Source organism: Erythrolamprus reginae, chromosome 3, assembly GCF_031021105.1.
Source record: "Erythrolamprus reginae isolate rEryReg1 chromosome 3, rEryReg1.hap1, whole genome shotgun sequence".
In the NCBI taxonomy this organism is placed as follows: Eukaryota; Metazoa; Chordata; class Lepidosauria; order Squamata; family Dipsadidae; genus Erythrolamprus; species Erythrolamprus reginae.
In genome coordinates, this window is record NC_091952.1 from 177207768 (window position 1) to 177232434 (window position 24667).

General features: G+C 43.8%; 1 protein-coding gene across 1 annotated transcript in view; it reads left to right on the forward strand.

The window, feature by feature from the left end:
* LOC139164763 (transmembrane protein 14C-like) overlaps window positions 1-24667 on the forward strand; it is a 352287-nt gene that overhangs the window by 208012 nt on the left and 119608 nt on the right. The window lies entirely within an intron of this gene.

Consider the following 24667-nt stretch of genomic DNA (forward strand, 5'->3'; position numbering starts at 1 on the left):
TGTTTACACGGACACGCGCACTTTCACCCAACATCTAGAACTGGGGAGCGTTGAAACTTTTCAGAAATCAAAAGGGGGGGGGTTGTGTTTGTTTTAAAAACTTTCAGACCCTTGACTTTTTCTTTATCCCTTGATCCGGACCGGAAAAGAAAAGAAAAACAACCCCACCAAGCTTCCAGATCTGCGTAAAGCTCCCCTCTTCTCCTTCTACGGGAAGAGCTCTGAAATCGAAAGGAAAGAAACTGAACTGCAAGGCGCACGAGGAGCTACAGGTTGGAAATCCTCTGAGAGTTGGAACAGTGTTGAAGATGAATGGTGGGGTTCAGCCTTTTGGGGGGGGGGGGGGAAGTCCTCCTTGTTATTTGAGTTCCTTGGTCCACAGTCCATAGGCAGTCCATAACCGTATCCTTTTTTCCTTCCCTTCTTTCCTTCCCTTCTTTCCTCTCTTTCTTTCCTTCCCTTCCCTTCTTTTCCCTTCCTTCTTTAGTTCCCTTCCCTTCTTTAAGTTAACCCTTCCCTTCTTTTCCATTTCCTTCTTTCCTTCTTTCCTTCCCTTCTTTTCCCTTCCCTTCTTTTCCCTTTCCTTCTTTCCTTCTTCCCTTCCCTTCTTTTCCCTTCCCTTCTTCCTTTCCTTCTTCCCTTTCCTTTCCTTCTTTCCTTTCCTTCCCTTCTTTTCCCTTCCCTTCTTTAGTTCCCTTCCCTTCTTTTCCCTTCCCTTCTTTTCCCTTTCCTTCCCTTCTTTTCCCATCCCTTCTTTTCCCTTCCCTTCTTCCCTTTCCTTCTTCCCTTTCCTTTCCTTCTTTCCTTTCCTTCCCTTCTTTTCCCTTCCCTTCTTTAGTTCCCTTCCCTTCTTTTCCCTTCCCTTCTTTTCCCTTTCCTTCCCTTCTTTTCCCATCCCTTCTTTTCCCTTCCCTTCTTCCCTTTCCTTCTTCCCTTTCCTTTCCTTCTTTCCTTTCCTTCCCTTCTTTTCCCTTCCCTTCTTTAGTTCCCTTCCCTTCTTTTCCCTTCCCTTCTTTTCCCTTTCCTTCCCTTCTTTTCCCATCCCTTCTTTTCCCTTCCCTTCTTCCCTTTCCTTCTTCCCTTTCCTTTCCTTCTTTCCTTCCCTTCCCTTCTTTTCCTTCCCTTCTTTAGTTCCCTTCCCTTCTTTTCCCTTTCCTTCTTTCCTTCTTTCCTTCCTTTCTTTTCCCTTCCCTTTCTTTTCCCTCCCTTCTTTAGTTCCCTTCCCTTCTTTTCCCTTTCCTTCTTTCCTTCCCTTCTTTTCCTTCCCTTCTTTTCCCATCCCTTCTTTTCCCTTCCCTTCTTCCTTTCCTTCCCTTCTTTCCTTTCCTTCCCTTCTTTCCTCTCTTTCCTTCCCTTCCCTTCTTTAGTTCCCTTCCCTTCTTTTCCCTTTCCTTCTTTCCTTCCCTTCTTTTCCCTTCCCTTCTTTTCCCTTTCCTTCCCTTCTTTTCCCATCCCTTCTTTTCCCTTCCCTTCTTCCCTTTCCTTCTTCCCTTTCCTTCCCTTCTTTTCCCTTCCCTTCTTTCCTTTCCATTCCTTTCCTTCTTTCCCTCTTTTCTCTTTCCTTCTTTCCTTCCCTTCTTTTTCCTTTCCTTCTTTCCTTCCCTTCTTTTCCCTTCCCTTCTTTTCCCTTCCCTTCTTTTCCCTTCCCTTCTTCCCTTTCCTTCCCTTCTTTTCCCTTCCCTTCTTTCCTTTCCATTCCTTTCCTTCTTTCCTTTCCCTCTTTTCTCTTTCCTTCTTTTCCCTTCGCTTCTTTTCCCTTCCCTACTTTCCCTTTCCTTCTTTCCTTTCCTTCCCTTCTTTTCCCCTCCCCTCTTTCCTTCCCTTATTTTCCCTTCCCTTCTTTTCCCTTCCCTTCTTCCCTTTCCTTCCCTTCTTTTCCCTTCCCTTCTTTCCTTTCCATTCCTTTCCTTCTTTCCTTTCCCTCTTTTCTCTTTCCTTCTTTTCCCTTCGCTTCTTTTCCCTTCCCTACTTTCCCTTTCCTTCTTTCCTTTCCTTCCCTTCTTTTCCCCTCCCCTCTTCCCTTCCCCTCTTTTCCCTTCCCTTCCCTTCTTTCCTCTCCTTTCCTCTTTCCTTTCTTTTATCCTTTCCTCTTTCCTGTCTTCTTTCCTTTATCATTTCCCCTTTCTTTTCTTCTTTTCTTCTTTCCTTTCCCCTTTCCTTTCATTCAGAGCCCAGTGGAACAGTGGATATATAGTGTGATCTTTAACTTTCTCCCTCTTTCTCCAAGCAACAACCTTACTAAGGCCTAAACTGAAGCAGAACAGCTTTCTCTTTCTGGCACCTTTTAAAGTTTCTCCCGACTTCGGCGCCGGAAAGGCTAACCAGGTGCTTACACACTGTACAATATATGCTCCTTTTTTAAAAAAAAAGTGCTCTCCTGCTCTTGCTCTCTCACAAATGCACAAATGCACACATGCACACACAGTCCCACAGTTGCATCGACCCAGGAGCTTTGAAAAACTTTTTTTAAAAGGTTTTAGTATTTGCAATGGATTTTCATAAAGACATGCTAAAAAGAATCAGCAAACCAACCAGCTCCCAGACAAGAAGACTCCAATGGGGGGGTGATTTACCGGTATTACTGTAAAGACAAAGCTATGTTCCGATACTGTTGCTCCCTTTTTAAAATATTTTCTTTCTTTCTTTCTTTCTTTCTTCCTTTTTTCCTTTCTCTTTCTTTCTTTCTTTCTTTCTTCCTTTCTCTTTCTTGCACCTCTCTCTCTCTCCCTCCCTCCCTCTCTCTCTCTCGCTCTCTTTAAGCAACCAACTCTCCCCACCTGTTGAAAAATCGTGGCGTGTCTTTGCATAACCACGTAGTATCCTAATCAGATCTCCTTCTTTTCCCCTTGGGGATATTGCCCTCACGACTAGTGGCTTGGTTAATCAGCCTGCTGACCTAGATCCATGCTTTCTTTTCCTTCTTTAAATTACAAGCCCGATTTAGAAAAAAAAAAAAAAAAGTCCTGCATCGAGAAGGAAAGAAAGCAAAGGATCGCGAAAGCAACCGAGGAATTGCGTTACCTGCCAGTCCCCCATTTTTGCAAGGAGTGACATTTTGGCTCCGGGCTGCCTATCACACCAGGTCCCCGCCGGTCATGGAATGAGTGATCCGCCCGCTCGCCGTCCCTGCGATCTCTTGAGGCAAAGACTTCTTTTACCTGCCGGGGGAACGGCTCACCTGGCCATAAAGCGAAGGGCGCTACCTGTCCGCGCCTGCGCATTGACTCAGGAATGCACCCGGCCAGCTCCTGCCGGGAACTCACAGAACTGTCTCCGCGGATGATGGATTTACACCGCGCCACGAGCAGCTCCGGAGGGGTTTTTTTGCGCGTCTTCTCCCAGGGCCCGGTTCCTCTTGGGAGAGTCGGCCGGGCTTTTCTAGCGGGGATCGGAGGACAAGCCAGCCAGGGCAGCTTCCAGGAGGATCCCTCGTCCTTCGGTCCTCTTCTTCTTTGCTCAAGCTTTGCCGTAGGGTAGAAGGACGGAGACCCGGTAAGCGCAGGGCGCGCGTCTCCAGGGAAGCCAAACGAGCGCGCACTGAGCATTGCCAGGCGATTTTGGGGCGACGACGGTGGTGTTACAGAAGGAGAGGAACGACGCCCGAGCTACATAAATTGAGTTTCGCCCTTCTGCCGCTCGCCAAGCGGCCCCGAGCCGGAGCTTCTGGCGAACTTGAGGCGTTTTGGCACGGAAAGAGTCCCAGAAAGCCGCGGCGCCTCCAAGTCCCGTCGGTTTTACCAGCCAGCCACCTCCTTCCTCGGCTTTGGAGGCAACGGCTAATCGGAGGCTAGAGTAGGGATGCTTGGAACCGGGGACCTCGCTTGGTTTCGGTCCGAACTGACAGGGCCAGGTGAGTCCCTGGCCTTTTAGGAGTCACCGCGGACCTTCCATTGCCTTCCCCCCCGGAGGGAGAAGCTGAGAGACGAAGTGGCCGATTGAACCGTTGCGCGCACCGAGGGCTTTGAGCTCAAATAAAGAGAGGTCATTTGCAGCCGCGTTAAGCGCAGCTCGGAAGCAATACGCCTTTTTCGGGGGTAGAGGTGGTATTTAAACTAAGACCTGGAAGGAGAACTTGGGCTGGAAGTAGCAATCCGGATTTTTCTTGCAGCAAGCGTTGCAATCCCGGTTCGGTCCGGGATGGTAACGAAGCAGAATTGGAATGGGGTTGAATTCTAACATTTCAGCTTCGCTGGACTTGGAGGTCATTTCGCAGGGTGAGGTGAGGGGCTCGGTTTGAATTTTCCCCTAGGAAAGGCAGGGACGGGGAAGGGGGGCGTGTAAATTGAGTGTTTTTTAAAAAAGCAACAGGAGGAAGAAAACGAGGCTTGGCTTCTTTGATCCTTGCTTCGTTGGCTTCTGCCCCGGTGCCATTCCGATGTGTGATATTACAACTGCTCTTGGCTATGGTAGACGGGGATAAGGGTTGTAACCCAACAGGTTGAGAGGCGACTCACTCAAGCCACTTCGAGACTCGCGATCAAGCGATTTAGAGTCCATCCAACAATTGCTGGAGGGATTGAGCAGTAATGGAGAGAGATTTGGTACCACCGCAGCCAGGTGACTTTCTTTCTTTCTTTCTTTCTTTCTTTCTTTCTTTCTTTCTCCTATTTATTTATTTATTTATTTATTTATTTATTTATTCGATTTTTTAATGCAGCCCTTCTCCTTAGACGCCGGGCGGCTTACAACGTGTTAGCAATAGCACCTTTTAACAGAGCAAGCATATTGTAGTACTCTACCAATTACTTGTGCCCTCTGTGTCACTCCCGGCTGCAATTTGGGTGAGTTTGCAACAGATTGAGGCAAGGAAAGGGGGCGCTAACTTTTTTTTTTTTTTTAAGCAGGATATCTTATTCTGAGTGTTTGGTTCCCAAAGGACGCGAATGCCCCGGTTTTTAAATCGGGTGATGTGGGCCCTTTAAGAAAGAGAGGAACTAGGCTTCGACAAGTTTGGCTGGGGTTGTGCATAACGCCAGGCCTCTGCCAGGAATCGTTTGTCTCCCTCGCTTGGTTACCGGCTCAGATGTGCTTCGGTCAGCCAGTCTAGGCGCCATCCTTTGAGAAGAGAAAGATAGACTCCTTACTCTGTTTCTTCTTTGCATTTCTCCAAAATATGCCAAGGGGGAGGGCAAAGGAGCGCAAAACTTCAGTGAAAGGGAAAGGAAGAAAGGGAGAGGGAAAGGGGGGGCAGAGAGAGAGTGCGCACAGAGGAGGGGGAGAGAGAAAGAAAGAAAAAGAAAGTAAGGAAAGAAAGAAAAGGAAGGAAAGAAAAGAAAGAAGGAAAGGAGGAAAGGAAGGGGGAAAGAAGGAAGGAAAGGGGAAGAAGGAAAGAGAAACAGAAAGAAGGAAGGAAAGGAAGGAAGGAAGATAGATAGATAGATAGATAGATAGATAGATAGATGGATAGATAGATAGATAGAAAAGGAGGAAAGGAAGGAGGAAAGAAAAGAAGGGAGGAAGGAAAGAAAAAGAAAGGAGGAAAGGAAGGGAAAAGAAAGAAGGAAAGGGAAAGAAGGAAAGAAAGAAAGAAAGAAGGAAGGAAGGAAAGAAGGGAAAATAAGAAAGAAAGAAAGAAAGAAAGAAAGAGGAAAGGAGGAAAGAAGGAAGGAAGGCAGGAAGGAAAGGAAGGAGGAAAGGAAAGAAGGAAGGAAAGGAAAGAAAGAAGGAAAGGAAAGAAGGAAGGAAGGAAAGGAAAGAAGGAAGGAAAGATAGAAGGAAAGAAAGATGGAAAGGAGGAAAGAAAGAAGGAAAAAAGAAGGAAGATGTAAGGAAAGAAAAATAAGGAAGGAAGGAAGGAAGGAAGGTGCAGCTGCCAGGGAAAATGCGACCCAATGACCCCTACCTGCCTGCAGCTCAGTTTCCCGGCAGAGGGCTGAGCAGTGCCCGAGGAGAACGGCTGAGAGATTTGCCTGGCATTCATTTCGCCTGCAATTTGACCACAGGGTGCAACAGTAAGAAGGCTGTGTGTTCCAGACCCTGCGTGCCAGACCGAGCCCGGGTCTCTCTTTGATCCCAAGTACAATTTCTCTAGGGCGGGTTTAAAGCTCAGGAAGAAGGCAGGTGAGGAGAAAAGGGGATAATTACACAGCACATTGTTGGTGCCTAGGCTCCTACTGCCAATATCAGTGGCCAGGTATTCTGACCTAAATTGGTAGAGTTTAATCAGTCTGATGTTCTGGGTTTAGCCCCATTGGGGACCTCGTTGGGTTTTCTCTCCAAAACATGGCTACTATAGCCAGAAGTCCTCAAACTTAGCTGGCTGGAGAATTCTGGGAGTGGAAGTCCACAAGTCTTAAAGTTGCCAAGTTTGAAGACTCCTCCAAGAGGCTGACTATTTATTTATTTATTTATTTATTTATTATTTGGATTTGTATGCCGCCCCTCTCCGAAGACTCGGGGCGGCTCACAACAAGTGAAAAACAATCCAATACAACTATCTGGTTTCCAAAAAGGACAGGCCTGCAAATGACCTCTGTAGAGGGCAGACCCCACTCACCTTTCCCCCCTCCTCCTCCTCCTCCTCCTCCTCCTCCTCCTCCTCTTGAAAGGCAGCAAGTTTTGAAAAAGCCAGGCCAGTTCTACAAATGGAGCAAACTGCAAAGGGCCAGGTGAGTTGAGGAATCCTGGAGTTGGCTTTCCTTGTCCCTACTGGGAAAGGGAGGATTGGGAGGCCTCCCTCCCTCTCTCTCCCTCTCTCTCTCTCTCTCCCCCTCCCTCCCCCCTCTCTCTCTCCCTCCCTCCCTCTCTCTCTCTCCCTGTATAATAACTAGGTCTCTGCAAATAACCAAAGGTCACCATTATCAAACTAACTTTTACAGTGCTTTTACAGCCCTCCCTAAGCGGTTTACAGAATAACCTCTTGCCCCCAACAATCTGGGTCCTCATTTTACCCACCTTGGAAGGATGGAAGGTTGAATCAACCTCGAGCCTCTGGTGAGATCTTAACTGCTGGACTACAGCTAGCAGTTAGCTGAAGTAGCCTGCAGTGCTGCACTCTAACCACTGCACCATCCTCTCCCGCCTGCTTTCAGAAGGAAGCTGTTCCAGAGTCTGAAAAAGTTTTCACCTCGACTTTGGGTTGGGTTCCTCTTACTTTTCCCCCTTTGGAGTAAAATTGCTACCTCCTCAGGGTGGCAGAGTGAGTTATCCTTGGGATTTACTTCCTGGTTGCAATTGCCCTTTTCTAGTTGTTTTCCCAGGTTAAGCAGGTATAAAAGTTTCTCAAAAAAATAAAGGGAACACTTAAAACAACAGAATACAACTTCAAGTAAATCAAACTTCTGTGAAATCAAACTGTCCATTTAGAAAGCAACACTGATTGACAGTCAATTTCACATGCTGTTGTGCAAATGGAATAGTTTTGCAAATGAAATATTCAATGAGTATATTTCATTCATTCAGATCTAGGGTGTGTTATTTGAGTGTTCCCTTTATTTATTTATTTATTTATTTATTTAAGATATACACACACACACACACACACACACACACAGTTGACTTTGAGTTATGGTGGTTTCTTGATCACAAAGAGGATGGGAGGAACTGGACAGCCCGTGTGAAACTCAAAGTGCTCCCTGGAGAGACTGTTTCAGTCATAAACTGCATCTACGTTCTGGTTGGATCATATGCCTCTAAGCCGTCAGGTGGTTTAATTTCTGATAAGCACATGATATGGACCAGTGATTCTGGTTTGACAGGTGCAGTTAATAGCTTAATCACCCTTGTCCATCCGTGCTTTACCAAATGAACTTCTAGTTAAATAAATTCTGCCATCCTACTCTGTAAGGAAACTGGAACATTATATTTACTCCACAAAGTTTATAGCATTTAGACTTATATCCCACTTCATAGTGCTTTTACAGCCTTCTCTAAGCAGCTTACAGAATCAGCCTCTTGCCCCTAACAATCTGGGTCCTCATTTTATCCACCTCAGAAGGATGGAAGGCTGAGTCAACCTTGGTGAGATTTGAACTGCTGTACAGCTAGTTTTTATAACAATGTATTTTAAATCAGTTTTTTTAAAGTTTTTAACATTAGATTTGTATTTATATTGTATTACTGCTATGTTGTGAGTCGCCCTGAGTCTTCAAAGAGGGGCGGCATACAAATCTAATAAATTATTATTATTATTATTATTATTATTATTATTATTATTATTATTATTGCAGTTAGCTGAAGTAGCCTGCAGTGCTGCACTCTAACCACTGCGCCACCCAGCTCTTCTAGTTATTGATATTATACTTATTTATTTGTTTGTTTGTTTGTTTGTTTGTTTATTTATTGAATTTGTATGCCGCCCCTCTCCGTAGACTCGGGGCGGCTAACAACAATAATAAAAAACAGCATGTAAATCCAATACTAAAACAACTAAAAAACCCTTATTTTAAAACCAATCATACATACAAACAAACATACCATGCATAAATTGAAAAGGCCTAGGGGGAAAGTGCATCTCAGTTCCACCATGCCTGACAGCAGAGGTGGGTTTTAAGGAGCTTACGAAAGGCGAGGAGGGTGGGGGCAATTCTAATTTCTGGGGGGAGTTGGTTCCAGAGGGACGGGGCCGCCACAGAGAAGGCTCTTCCATTGGGCCCCACCAAATGACATTGTTTAGTTGACGGGACCCGGAGAAGCCCCACTCTGTGGGACCTAACTGATCGCTGGGATTCGTGCAGCAGAAGTCCATTTCTTATGCAAATAACTACAGGGTTAAACCAAAGTGAAAAAGAAATGACTTTATTTTATCTCAGGGGGGGGGCGTAATAAAACCATTGCAACCTAGTGATCTCCAGATGAGATTGCCATATTTCCCCACCAGCTAGTGCTTTGTTGGACTCTACAGAACTGGGAACCTGTAGCCCAACATAAATTGGAAATTAAACTTCTTTGCTCACTAACAGCTAAACCTGTTGGACCCTGTGGAGGGCCTAGGAAGCATATGAAGGCTGAGAGCATCAAACTTTGATAGCCTCAGCCTCAGTCACGTATTGGGGTTACACCAGGGGTGAAATCCAGCAAGTTCTGACAGGTTCTGGAGAACCAGTAGCGGAAATTTTGAGTAGTTCAGGGAATTGGCAAATACCTCCTCTGACTGGCCCCAGAGTGGGGTGGGAAGGGGGATTTTGCAATATATACTGCTCAAAAAAAAAACCCCAAAGGGAACACTCAAATAACACATCCTAGATCTGAATGAATGAAGCATTCTCTCTTCATTGCCTAATGGGATGTAGCTATATTTGTTTCAAGGGACACATTGAAGACAATGGAAGGTAAGCTTGTCAGATCTATCATGTAAGTCCTGAAGTTGTGTCCAACCCACCGCGACCCCATGGACAATGTTTCTCCAGGCCTTCCATCTTCTGGAGTCTATTTAAGCCCATACCTACTGCTTCAGTGACTCCATCCAACGACCTCACTCTCTGTCCTTCCGTTCTTCTTCTTTTGCCCTCAGTGTTTCCCAGCATTAGGCTCTTCTCCAGTGAGTCCTTCCTTCTCGTTAGGTGGCCAAAGTATTTGAGATTTATTTATTTATTTATTTATTTATTTATTTACTTATTTATTTATTTATTTATTTATTTATTTATTTATGTATGTATGTATGTATTTATTTATTCATTCATTCATTCATTCATTCATTCATTCATTCATTCATTCTATTTTTATGCCGCCCTTCTCCTTAGACTCAGGGCGGCTTACAACATGTTAGCAACAGCACTTTTTTAACAGAGCCAGGCTATTGCCCCCACAATCCGGGTCCTCATTTTACCCACCTGGAAAGGATGGAAGGCTGAGTCAACCTTGAGCCGGTGATGAGATATGAACCGCTGACCTTCAGATCTACAGTCAGCTTCAGTGGCCTGCAGTACAGCACTCTACCTGCTGCGCCACCCCGGCTCATTTTCATCTTCAGGATCTGTCTTTCTAAAGAGCAGTCAGGGTTGATCTCCTCTAAGACTGACGGGTTTGATCACCTTGCAGTCCAAGGGATTCACAGAAGTCTTTTCCAGCACCATAGATTAAGATTAAGATTTATTAGATTTGTATGACGACGCTCTCCGAAGACTCAGGGCGGCTCACAACAACAACAATACAATATACAGAGTACAAATCCAATATAAATTAAAAAACAAAATTTAAAACTCATAGATATTAAGAACAATCATTACTGCACAATCACACCATTCTCATGTATTACAGTCAGGAAAAAAGGTGGTGGTGGGGAAGGGATAGTTATACCCCCCCATGCTTGGCGACATAGATAGGTCTTCAACCTCTTGCGGTAGGCGGGAGGAGTAGGGGCAATTCGAATCTATGGGGGAGCTGATTCCAGAGGGACGGGGGCCGCCACAGAGAAGGCTCTTCCCCTGGGTCCCGCCAGACGACATTGTTTAGTCGACGGGACCCGGAGAAGGCCAACTCTGTGGAATCTGATTGGCCACTGGGATTCGTGCGGCAGAAGGCGGTCCTGGAGGTATTCTGGTCCGATGCCATGTAGGGCTTTATAGGTCATTACCAACACTTTGAATTGTGACCGGAAACTGATCGGCTACCACTGCAGGAGATAACAATGGTGCGCTTATGCACGCAGAAATATAGACCTCTTAGGAATGGAGTGAGGTCAACAGTTGACAGTCTAATGTTAAAGGTTTTGGGGTTCTGGCATGAAACCAGAGTCAGGTAATGCATCCCAGGCATTGATCACTCTGTTGCCAAATAAGTCGTATTTTCTGCACTCAGGTTTGGAGCACTTTACCTTAGGTTTGTATCTATCCTATCATGTCCTCGTGCGTTGTTGCAGTTGAAGCTGAAGTAGCCCTTGACAGGCAGGACTTATTCTTCGACAGAATAATCTGGACATAGGAGGTGGAGACCATCAAGAGGCAAAGAGTCCCTTGGGAGTTGGGCGGTATATAAATTTTAATGATAATGATAATGATAATGATAATAATAATAATGATGATGATGATGATGATGATGATGTGCCGGAACTACCATTTACCAGTGGCAAAAAAACTGGTGGGATCATAAGCCTGAAAAAGTGGTCGAAAATGAGCAAGCAAAACTACTGTGGGACTTCCGACTTCAGACTGACCGAATTCTGAAGCATAACACACCAGACATTGTGATCGTGGAGAAAAAGAAAGTATGGATCATCGACATCGCAATCCCAGGAGACAGCAGAATTGAGGAGAAGCAGCTAGAGAAATTAGTGAAATACGAAGATCTAAAAATCGAGCTGTAATGACTCTGGCATAAGCCAGTGAAAGTGGTCCCAGTGGTACTTGGCACACTGGACACAGTACCAAAGGATCTCAGCGGACATTTGAAAACCATCGGAATTGACAAAATCTCCATCTGTCAATTGCAAAAGGCCGCTTTACTGGGATCGGCAAACATAATTCGCCGCTACATCACGCAGTCCTAGGTGCTTGGGAAGCGCCCGACTGGTGATGAAATACGAGATCCAGCATAGTGATCTCGTTTGCTGTGTTGTACTGACATAATAATAATAATAATAATAATAATAATAATAATAATAATAATAATAATATTTAATTAATAATTAATTAATTAATAATTAATAAATAACCATACTTCTTCCTGGGAGATTGCAAAGTTCTTCGGAGAAACACCAAATGCCGAACTCAAATCCCCACACTGTCAGGGGGTTTACTGGAAGTGACTGCTTATTTAACAGAGCCACAAAGCAAGAATAGTCAGATCTGATCTGATTCAATGAGGAATTGAAGTCCACAAGTCTTAAAGTGGCCATGTTTGAGGACTTCGGGTTATTCCAAGGCTTAAAGTTAAAGGAAGAAGCCATACTCTTTATAGGTAGTCTTCAACTTACAAATGTTCGCTTGATGACCACCTGAAGTTATGACGACAATGAAAAAAGTGACTTCTTATGACAATTTTTCACACTTACGACCAGTGAAGGACTACCAAAATTTTTACTACCCGACTGTGAGCATGGCTTATGCATTTTCTTTCAACATCTTTCATTGCAAATTGGATGCTCTGGGAGGGAGCTCTATTTTCCATACCCCACTGTGTTCCCTACTATCTGGGCAGTAGCCCACCCCTGCTTAGGACCACTGAAGCATCCCTGTGGTCACGTGATTTATAGTTGGATGCTTGGCAACCAACTCACCTTTATGATGGTTACCATGTCCTAGAGTCACGTGACCACCTTCTCCAACATCCTGACAAGCAACATCAAAAGGGGAAGCCAAAATCACTTAAGGCAGTGGTTCTCAGCCCTGGGGGTCAGGACCCCTTTGGGGATCGAACGGCCCTTTCACAGGGGTCTCCTAAGACCATGGGAAAATAAAAATTTCCCATAGTGTTAGGAACTAAAGCTTCTATTTTGGCACCTTGGAACATATTTTTACAATTTTTGCAATCCAATTTTTACAATCTGACCAATCAGGCATTTGCAGTGGGGGGTATCCCTCTGACCTTCCTGCCAATCATCTTAAAGCTCTGTTGGGAGAATTGGCGCTAGACTTATGGTTGGGGGACACCACAACATGAGGAGCTGTATTAAGGGGTTGTGGCATTAGAAAGGTTGAGAACCACTGGCTTAAGGGATCAGGTTGCTAATTTAAGTGATTCAGTTAAAGAAACATGGCAAGAAAGGTCATAACATGGAGCAAAATTCACTTAAACACATGTCTTGCTTAGCAACATAAATGTGGGGCTCAATTGGAGGAGGTGTCCTACCTTAAGGGCAGACACTAGGAAAAAAAGAGTTGGAGCCAGTTCAGGTTTAGCCTGAAATTTGCACCATAGATTTTGTTTTACTGCACCTTCTCTTTTGATTTCAGGGTGTTTCAAAAGCCTTTTATATTTAACTCCTAAATGCTCCTTAAACCCAATGGGACTTGGAAAAATACATTATAGGCACCCTTGGGCTGGCCCTATTGAATGTAGGTTCACTCAAGCCTATCATGGACAATTAGAGCTGCAAGCTGGAGGGCTGTGTGTTTGTGTATGTGTGTGTGTAAACCTGAACAGTTGTTTCATTGATCCAGATAAAGAATCTGAATTTGCCTCCCTTTAATGGCTAATGAACTTTATTAAGACAGGCGCCTAATCTGGGAGGTGGTAGGTCCTATTTTATTTACTGAGAGGCCAAAACTGTTCCCTGTCAATTGATCCCAAAGGTTTAATTGTTTTATGCAGTGTTTTTCAACCAGTGTGCCGTGGCACACTAGTGTGCCGCGAGACATGGTCAGGTGTGCCGCGAAGCTCAGAGAGAAAGAAAACAAGAGAAAGAAAGAAAGAGAAAGAGAGAAAGAAAACAAGAGAGAAAGCAAGCAAGAGAGAAAGAACAAGAGAGAAAGAAAGCAAGAGAGAGAGGGGGGAGGGAAGGTGGGAGAGAGAAAGACATAGAGGGAGGTAGGGAGAGAGACAGAAAGAGAGAAAAAAGAGGAAGGAAGGAAGAGAGAAAAAAAGAGGAAGGGAGAGAAAGAGGGAGAGAAATAGAGCGAAAGGGAGGAAGAGAGAATTTTTTTGTCCAAACTTTTTTTAGCCCCCCCCCCCCCCCCCCAAAATGTGCCCCATGGTTTTGTAAATGTAAAAAATGTGCCGCGGCTCAAAAAAGGTTGAAAATCACTGGTTTTATGTATCCTTGAATTCTCTGGAAATTCTTTTCTAGCAAGGAGGCATTTTATTTACCTATAGGGGAGATTGATGGGCTGGGGTGGGGGAATACACTGGAGTTTTGCAGTAGGACTGCCTTTCTCATGTATATGAGTCTACAGTGCAGAAGAGCCCTTATTTGATGGCCTCTGGCAAGCAGCAAAAGAACTTGCATTGTGTCCTTCAGATCTCAAACATAACAAAAGCTGCATGTTGTTTCAAAGGGTTACTGACACACCCTTGCTGCTAATCAGGACAGGCCTCTTAAAAAGTAGGAGAATAAGAATTAAGATATTGATTCTGTAATTCATTATAAGGCAGGTCTGTTATTTATCCCCACCTTAGGCATGTTTTTGTGCATATCCCGTGTGTCTTTTTTAAAGAGTAAAATTGGCCTGATGGTCAGGATGTCGAGAAGAAACTTTGGAATAGCAATAGTCTTACCATCCCTTTTTCTTATTGCTGCGGCTGATGGGAATCGAAAGCAGATATCATCATCATCATCATCATCATCATCATCATCATCATTATTTAGATTTCTATGCCGCCTTCTCAGAGCAGCTTATAACAAAACAAATACAATAAGTGAGAAATCTAACTTACACAATACTAAAAAACATCAAATCTAAAAACATGTAAAAAACCTAAGAGATATCACATTCTGAACCCCAATTCATTTAAAACCAATCATTCATATTTCATATTAACATACTTTTATCAATTCAATTATAGGCTGGGGTAGATATTAAAATTCAATGACCACAGGCCTGTTGGCAAAAGTGTACTTTAAACCTTTACAAAAGGCTGGGAGGGTGGAGGCAGTATGAATCCAAGTGGGGAGTTGATTCCAGAGGGCCGGGGCTGCCACAGAGAAGGCTCTTCACACTAGGCCCCGCCAGGCAGCATTGCCTGACTGACAGGACCTGGAGAAGGCCAACTCTGTGGGATCTGACTGACCACTGGGATATATGAGGCAGAAGATGGTCCTGCAAGTAATCTGGTCCAATGCCATGTAGGGCTTTATAGGTCATAACCAACACTTTGAATTACGTTCGGACATGGATGACTCGTGGATGTCTACATCACCCTACTTCAGATGTATCTTTTTCTTTTATGTACGCTGAGAGCATATGCACCAAGACAAATTCCTTGTGTGTCCAATCACACTTGGCCAATAAAATTCTATTCTATTCTATTCTATTCTATTTTACTCTATTCTGGAAGATGTGTTTCATATGGATTGGACCACTAGATTTTAATTTTAAATCCCGCGGATGATTAATATGATCTGCCCTAATGACTGGTTGGATGGGCGTGGCTAGCTGGTCATGTGACTGGGTAGGCATGGCCAACTTGATGTCACTCACCTCGAGGGGTGCCTCACCATCCTCTACTCACCCCTCCCCTCCCAGGCACTCCTCGCCTGCCCGCCTGGGCTCCTTAAGGCCCCAATAGGAAGCAGTTGTTGGAGCTAAGCAGCGACCACAAGAAAGAGTTGGCAAAACAGCCAGCTCAGTTCAAATTGGACCTAACCAAGAAGGAGGTTAAGCAGAAGCACCTCACTGAGGACTATGAGCATTTCCAAGCAGAGGGGAGACCTGCAAGAGTGCAAAGCCTGGAGGTTTAGTAGGCTGAGATGGTCAGCCATTTCCAGATCATGATACAGCCCCAGTGGGACAAGTATGAGCAGAGTAATCTTTGTTTATCAAGGTTGTGCCCATACAGAAACATTTAAATTGAGATTAGTTGTGAATAACTACTCATCCACACACAGATATACTATTTTGAGAATAGCATATTCAGATAAACAGTCTAAAGTCATATATATAATAAGTCAGAATAACAATCCAAACATTACCAAGTACATAGTCTTTCTTACCAGTTGTCTTTGTCATACTCAGCAAATAAAGATATCAAGCTTAAACACATTTTAGATGTAATACATAACTATAATACAGAGCTTGCAGAGAATTGCAGAGCAAACCTAACAGTGAATATCCATTAACAGTGAGTAGCCAGACAAAGAGAATCAGAGAGGCTGAGAAATAAGCTATGAACTCTACCTCCCTCTTGTGGCAGTCTGCAATACCCGCAGCCAATATATTGCCAACCCAACAGTTATGTACAGAGTCCTAACAGGCTCTTTGCCACCAGTGGCACTTCCCTGCAGTGTTCACCCAAAGCTATGCACCTGAGTTGGAATTTCTGCCTCCCTCCGACCTGTAGAAAAAGACTCCCAAAGAGGGAGACTCTCTGCAACAACACAAGTGTTCATTGCACGTATCCGGCCCAGGGGCCGTAGTTTGAGGAGCCCTGATTTCGTGCAATATAAAAAATGGAAATAATTTTTCTGCGGCACACCAAAAGTTTTTCGCAGACCACCAGTTGGTGATCACTGGATTGGATTACTCTTGAATCACCTCTGAGTTGCACGACTGTCTAGGTTGGAACTAATGGAACGGGACAACTCACCATGGCCAACTCGCTGCAGGACAATTCAACAATTCAATTTGACTATTTAAAATAGTTTAAAAATTGTTAACAAAACAATTAAAACAAAAATTGTTTTACTTTTTGTCATTCCCATTTCATTTTGTCCCTTTAATAATTCCAGTCCTCTTATTTCTTCAATATTAGTCTAACTCTTGTCCTCTGGTAAATTGTTCCATGGTGAGTTGGAGATGACGAATTGACCGTGGTGAGTTAGCTATGGTGAGTTGTCATAGATGCTGGAACTGACCGGAGTTATGGTCCAACCAGTGATGGGCTGCCAAAATTTTTACTGCCACTCTGTGGGTGTGGCTTATTTTGAGGTTGTGGCTTGCTGGCCATGTGACCAGGAAGGAGTGGCTTGATAGCCATGTTATCGGGTAAGAGTGGCTTGACAATCATGTGATCAGGAGTGGCTTAAAGGTCATGTGACTGGGTGGGAGTGGCTTACCAACCAAGATTTTAAATAGGTGTTTGGACTCTTTTCCAGTTGATTAAGTCACATTATTTGAATAGCCACAAAAAGGACAAAGGCTAGACAGCATTATTTGTTGAGGAGCACAGTAACGTTTTAAGGTTTTGTACTGAACCCACAAGGTTCAGTCTGATAACAGATTACAGTAGCTCATTTCTCTTTAATTGCTAGATAATCATTAAAATGATTAAAGTGTTTATGGGTAAAACACATACTATTTAATTATTTCCTTTTTTAAAAGTAATTAAGGATCATACTAAGGTACTAGAGAAGGAAGGACCATAAAAAAATATATTATGTATTCAATAAATAGTGCATAAACTTACTACACCCATTACGTTTCTCCCCCCCCCCCCATGGGGGCAGCAGCCCATAACTAGGTCCAACCCATCTGGAGACATTGGCTTGGGAATGGCTGGACATGAATGATCTGGCACAAAAATTTTGGGGAATCCCTTCCGGCTTTGTATTTTCTGAAACAGACTCCAAGATTTAAAGCCTTTTTTCTTGGCATGGCAATGATTGCTGCAAGCTGCTTACTACCTGTTGGAGTTAGAGGGCATCATTAGAGTCTGATGTAATAACACTTCCACGGCCCCAAGGGGTTGGTGCAGGATCAAACCGTGTAGGATTCTTCTAGGGCAGTGTTTCCCAACCTTGGCAACTTGAAGATATGTGGACTTCAACTCCCAGAATTCCCCAGCCAGCGAATGCTGGCTGGGGAATTCTGGGAGTTGAAGTCCAGATCTCTTCAAGTTGCCAAGATTGGGAAACACTGTTCTAGGGCACCTTCCTTGGCCCTCCTGTTGAAAACTTTTCCAGAGTCTCTTTTCTGATCCTGGAAAAACAACACCACTAACTTACATACTTTTTTTAAAAGGGGGGGAACAGATCTTCTTCTTTTCCTTTCAAAAAATAAAATGAAGAACCGGTTCTTTCTTTTTGTTGCACTTTACAAATCTGGATTGGAAATTAGTCGTTTACAGGATGCAAAAATGTTTAATACCACACTGTGGGTGTGGCTTATTTTGTGGGTGTGGCTTGATGGCCATGTGACCAGGTGGGGTGGCTTAAAGGTCATGTGACTGGCTTAAAGGTGGCTAACATGACATCACTCACACATCAAGAGTTTGGGTAAGGTTAGGGTGCCTAGCCTCTCCTCGCCTCAAAGAGATACAATTTCTATCTACTATTACTGAACATCCAAAATATACTATTTAATTCTATGTATATTTGCCATATGTATACTTACATATTACACACAGGCACACAAAAATATACATTATCTACTATATAAACTGTAAGTGTATGTACACATTCAACCTCATTTACTGTGAAAATGGAAAAATATGTAACCAGAACCCAGAAGGGGAAAAAGAAAAAATATTCAAAAACTTCCTACCAGTTCTGTGAATCTGACCATACCTGTAGGAACCTATCACTGGAAATGACCTGATATTCGCATAGTTGGAAGGGACCACCTGCCAATGAAATCCATGGTGGATCACAAGTTTATCTAACTCCATGTTGGTTTCAAGGTAAGGAGATAGTCATTTTTATTCCAGAGGAAGTCCAATGGCCATAGCATCAAATATCAAAATATAGGCAACTCAACTCTAGCAGGGTTCAAACTCTTCATCTTTGAACCAGCTACTCTTTCTCCAGGAATTAAAACAAATCAGCGGTTTTCAAGGCAGAAATCAAATTACCTTTGGATTGTAAGGCTGGATCCGTCCCCCACTTAAGCAATATGTTTATTCTGAAATAAAATTCAGATATTTCCAAGAGTGTCCACTTAAACACAGGTGGAGCCCCATTCTGTGCTTAGATTAAATGTATTTGTTTATCCCCTCCGGAGCTTATAAAGAAATCAAGGCCATGTGCCCAATCTTACACAGAATAACGTGCAGCAACTATCTTGCAATCAGCCTTCTACAGAGCAATTTCATATTCTGAAAACTCAAAAACAGGTGAGGGATTTAAACAGATTTCTCCCTTATGGGTGTATTTAGGACCGTGTCTCCGGTGCTGCACAGGATGTGGTGGCTCTATTGTGACCGATCGTAGGGAATAGTTAGCCGAAAGCACATGTGTATGTGTAAAATGGAGGTGCTGCAATCCTGCTTTGAAATCTCAATATGCATTCCGGAAATGAGCAGTAACAGATCAGAAGATACTGGGAAGAAATATTTAGTAGAAAAGCAGTTTCTCTGGCTTGAGAAACATGGAGTTGTATTTGAAAAATAATTCCCAGAATCTTGTGGATATAGTAATGTAGACAAACGTTGTGTTACATTGAGTGGTCCCTAATATGATTTGATTGCTTATTTGTACGTGGACTATCATTAAATGTTGTATCTTATGATTCTTGATGAATGTTTATTTTCTTTTATGTACTCTGAGAGAATAAATAAATAAATAAATAGGTAGGTAGGTAGGTAGGTAGGTAGGTAGGTAGGTGGGTGGGTGGGTGGGTGGATGGATGATAGATGATAGGTAGGTAGGTAGGTAAGTAGGTAAGTAAATACATGCATACATACATACATACATACATACATACATACATACATACATACATACATACATACATAATATGCACCTAAGACAAATTCCTTGTCTTGGTCAATAAAATATTCTGAAGAAGATCTGTTCCCCCTTAAAAAAAAAAAGTAAGTTAGTGGTGTTGTTTTTCCAGGATCAGAAAAGAGACTCTGGAAAAGTTTTCAACAGGAGGGCCAAGGAAGGTGCCCTAGAATAGTGTTTCCCAACCTTGGCAACTTGAAGATATTTGGACTTCAACTCCCAGAATTCCCCAGCCAGCGAATGTTCTATTTTATTTATTCTGTTCTATTCTATTCTATTCTATTCTATTCTATTCTATAGTGCCTGGTAAGTCACAACTGTGCCTTTCGCAATACAGAGAAGTTTTTTTTTCCTGCTGATAAGCCTATCCTGTAATTTCCCATTCACCATGGTAGTACTGTAAACGATGCTGTCAGATTTCAGATTTCAGTAATGGTCAATAGACCTTTCAAAAAAAAAAAAAGACTTCAAGACATTCAAGTTGCCCATGCTTAATCTGGAACAAAATAAAACTGGTTTCAAAGCACAACATTTTCCTGCAGGTAGAACACTGTGGTATGTATTATATATATGATTGAAGTCTTCTTAGAGCCCAAAGCCCAGATGCCACATTGAAGGATTCCCACCGGATGCCTCACTACCAGGGGAAAAATAATAAAACAAGCAATCTTATTCATCCTGGGAGTTGCTACACTAGAATTCTTCAAGTTTGGGGGTTTTATAATCTCCCAGGATTTGAAATGGTCACCAAACGTTGTGCCCCATTTTTCACTTCAGGATTATGTAGGTCAAAATTGTTGGCCTTATCTTTCAGTTCCAGTCCGTGGGGCTCCACAGGTAAGTCCTGTGCTTGGCCGAAAGGTGGGCAGGGTGATGTGGATGGGGCAGCCTTGTAGTCCTGCACAGGCCAGATTAATGGCTTTGACTGGCTGCATGTGGCCCATGGGCCATAGTTTGAAGACCCATGCTTTAAAGCAGTGTTTCCCAACCTTGACAACTTGAACATATCTGGACTTCAACTTTCAGAATTCCCCAGCCTGCTCTACACTGCTCTAAAGCATGAATAAATCCTCTGAATTGATTCCAGGAGATGTTACCAAAACATTTGACAAATGTTGACTGGCTAAGCAATTGACTTGTTTTCCCCACACTTCCTAATTTCCATGCAATCGAATTTAGAGCATAAGGGAAACAGGCATTTTTGGATTCTGGATGGTAATCAAAGTTTCTCAAGACTTAATGCTTGAATTTTCTATCTTTCTCCAGAGTGTGTGGATCTTCACCCTGCGTGCAATCAAAGCTAAGTCAAGAAGGTAGAAAAATCGGCAGTTTGCAGTTGGAGTTATTACGAAACACTGCCAGCTTCTGAAAATACACTGAAATGGAGATGGAGGACCCTCTTCTGCTGCTAATTAAAAAAGACAACACACTTGGGTTTTGAGAAGCTATCACTGAATTTCTCCTAGGTTGCCCCAGGAGTTTCTGGCCTGCAGGGACCCATTTGAGTAAACTTCTTGTCATATTGCAGGTTTTCTTTTTCAATGTCCCTCACCAACATCTGCGAAAGGGTCACATCTGTGCCTTTTCTCCTAGTGTTCCTTCAAAGTATGAATTAGCTGTTGTGCCAAACTAGAGTGACAGGACAGCCGTAGTACAGTATTTGAGGGGCTGTCACAAAAAAGAGGGAGATTCAACTGATTTCCCAAAGTACCAATGGGCAGGATAATAAACAATTAGAGGCAGATTTCAGCAAGGTCTAACCAGTTCTAGAGAACCGGTAGTGCAAATTTTGAATAGTTCGGACAACCGGTAAATAGTGATGGGTGAACCCAATGGTGTTCGGTTTCAGCAAGTTCGGACGAACTTTGCACAAAATTCAGCCGAACCCGAACCGAACCCGAATGGGGAATCCCTCTCACGAAGAGATTCCGGGGGCGGAGCTTTGACATCACCAGCAGGTTGCTAAGGACGCCAAGGTGATCACTTCCTGGATTCCATGTCCTTAGCAACCTGCCAGTGACGTCAAACCTCCGAACGCCGAACACGACCCCGAACTTTGCCCAAAGTTTGAAAAAATTTCGGGTTCGTGTTCGGCATACCGAACCCCGCAAAATTCAGTACGGGCCTGAATTGTGCGGGTTTGGTTCGCCCATCACTACCGGTAAATACTACCTCTGACTGGCCCAGCTCCGATCTATTCTCTGCCTTCTGAGTCACACCTGATCATGAGGAAATGAGGATTTTGCAGTAACCTTCACCTGGAGTGGGGTGGGAATGGAGATTTTACTGGATCTTTCACCTGCCACGCTCACTAAGCCACACCATGCCCACCAAGCCACGCCTATAGAATTGGTAGTAAAAAAATATTCTAATCCTATCACTGGAAACAATGGATGGGATTAGATTAGATTTATTGGATTTATATGCCGCCCCTTTCCGCAAACCTGGGGTGGCTCACAACAATGGTAAAAACAATACATAATAACAAATCCAATACCCACCAATCCAATTACAATTTTAAGCTAAAAAATTCATAAAAAAACAACCCCAGAATATTAAAAAACAAGCACACAATCAATCTAACACCAAAACAACATGGGCAAGGGGGAGATGTTTCAGTTCCCCCATGCCTGACGGAAGAGGTGGGTTTTAAGGAGTTTGCGAAAGGCAGGAACTAATGGGAATTAATCAAGGAGAGAAGCAACCTGGAATTAAGGCAAAACTTCCTAACAGTGAGAACAATTAACCAGTGGAACAGCTTGCCTTCAGAAGATCCAGGTGCTTCATCACTGGAGACTTGTCTCAAGACTGGAGGCTGGATCCGTCCCCCACTTAAGAAATATGTTTATATTAAAGACTGGACTGCCACCTGTCTGAAATAGTGTAGGGTTTCCTGCTTGAGCTTGGAGTTAGACTAGAAGACCATCAAGTTCCCTTCCAGCACTATTCTGATTGATTGAGCTTCAATATGGATAGTATATAGCCGTGATGGCAAATCTATGGCACGCAGAGCCATATGGGAGGGCACACAAGACTTTTCTATGTTTCAACTCCAGCACGCACTCTCACACACACAATGGCCAACTGATTTTGGGCCTTGGGAAAGGCCGTTTTGTCCTCCGGATGCTTAAGGGAAGCCTCCTTGAAGCTCTGGAGGCAAAAAAAAAAAAAATCCTCAACGGTCAAACCGGAAGTTTATTTATTTATTTGTTTAGTTGTTTGTTTGTTTGTTTGTTTATTTATTTATTTATTTATTCATTCATTCTAATACACAATGAGGGTTTTAGTGGGTATATATTTATATACACATAGTAAAATACATGCACTTTGGGTTTGCCCGTTTGGGCATTTTTTAACCTACCAGCAGTGGTGAGTTCCTACCAGTGTGGTCAATATCAGTAGGAACCCACTGATGTAATTTTCGGCGATTTGTTACCTCAGCGTCTCCTGCAAAGGAGATTCTCAGCTGTGCTGCGGATGAAGAATAAAGGTCAGTATTAAGGCAAGGGTGGGCAGGAGGGTTTCTTCTGACATGGAGACACCGGGGGGGGGGGGAGAAATCACTGAAAATTGCATCATAAGTGGGTTCCTACTGCTGCGGCACTATGGACCACACCAATAGGAACCCCCCACTGCCTATCAGACTTCAGAAAGGCCTGTGCACATGTTTGGGGGGCAGCACAGTGGGGTGTGCATGCATATGGGAAAGGGAAGCATGCTAGCACACCCAAACACACCCCTTTTGGCACATGAACCAAAAAAGGTTTGCCATCACTGGTACAGTGGTACCTCTACCTAAGAACGCCTCTACTTATGAACTTTTCTAGATAGGTTTTCTAGAATACATTCAGATCCGTCTTCTGCCACACGAATCCCAGTGACTGATAAGGTCCCAAAGAGTTGGCCTTCTCCGGGTCCCATCAACCAAACAATGTAATCTGGCGGGCCCCAGGGGAAAAGCCTTCTCTGTGGTGGCCCCGACCCTCTGGAATCAACTCCCTCCGGAGATTAGAACCGCCCCCACCCTCCTTGCCTTTTGAAAGTTACTGAAGACCCACCTATGTCGCCAGGCATGAGGAAATTGAGATATCCCTAGGCTTATATAGTTTATGTATGGTATGACTTTGTTGTATGGTTTTAATGATATGGGTTTTTAGATGTTTTTTAAATATTGGATTTGTCACTTATTATTGTTGTGAGCCGCTCTGAGTTTTCAGAGAGGGGCGGCATACAAATCTAATAAATTATTATTATTGTTGTTGTTGTTGCTGCTGCTGCTGCTGTTGTTGTTATTTATTATAAGATTTTTTTGCCTCTTCTCAAGAACCATTTCCACTTACAAACTCAAGCCTCTGAAACTGTAACTGTAAAAGGCACGGAGAAGCCTCTGTAGAGCCTCTCTAAGAATGTCCTGGGAGAAAATAGGGCCAGAAAAGGTGGGGAGAAGCCTCCATGTGGCCTCTCTAGGAATCTCCTGGAATGAAATAGGGCCGGAAAAGGCAGGGGGAAACCTCCATGTGGCTTCTCTAGGAATTTCCTGGAAGGAAACAGGAAAAGGTGGGGAGAAGCCTCCCTGGGGCCTCTCTAGGAATCTCCTGGGAGGAAACAGGGCCTCTACCCTCCCTGTGGTTTCCCCAATCGCACATATTATTTGCTTTTACATTGATTCCTATGGGAAAAAATAGCTTCTTTTTACAAACTTTTCTACCTGGTAACAGAACGAATGAAGTTCGTAAGTAGAGGTACCACTGTATATGGAATATCCAGGTTATCAAATGCATTAGAGACAGGGCAGGACAGGAAGGGAAGAAGAGATAGAAAGATGCTGGAAAGGAAGAAGCCTCTTATTTGGTTCTGACTGTAATTCTGTCAGCCGCTCCTTGGATTCTTTGCCTGCAATGGTCCTAAGCTTAAAACTAAATTCCTTTCAGTCAGCAGAGTGTCAGGGCAGCGTGGCTGAGGGCGGGGCTCCCTTGGAGGCCTCTCTTCTGCCTGTGGTGCACCATCACCCTCAAACTCAGCATTTAGGCCTTGTTTGCAGGCTGGATGCCGCCAACGCCGCTGCCTCTTCCATTCTGCGAGGTGCAGCTGTGGCTGGCAACCACCGAAGCACCTTCGCCTTTTGTCTCCTTTGATCAGGACCAGCTTTTCCGGGTGGAGCTGTTTAAATTCCTTCGCTCTGAGACAGTGGTGCACAGTTGCCTGCAAAGGCTCAATGCATGCAGCACAACTACAAGACAGGCAAAATTATAGCCGCCATCTAGACCACTTTTTTTTTCTTTTTACCTCAGACTGAAGGGAGCCTTAACTTAAAGCAAGGGTGCCAAACTTGATTTCAGTGAGGGCCGCATCAGGGTTATGTTTGACCTGGTTGGGGGGTGGGGTTAAGATGGGTGTGGCCAGGGTAACCCTCTGCCAATGAAAACGGACCTCTGGAGGGCCACCCGTTTTTTATTTATTGATTGATTGATT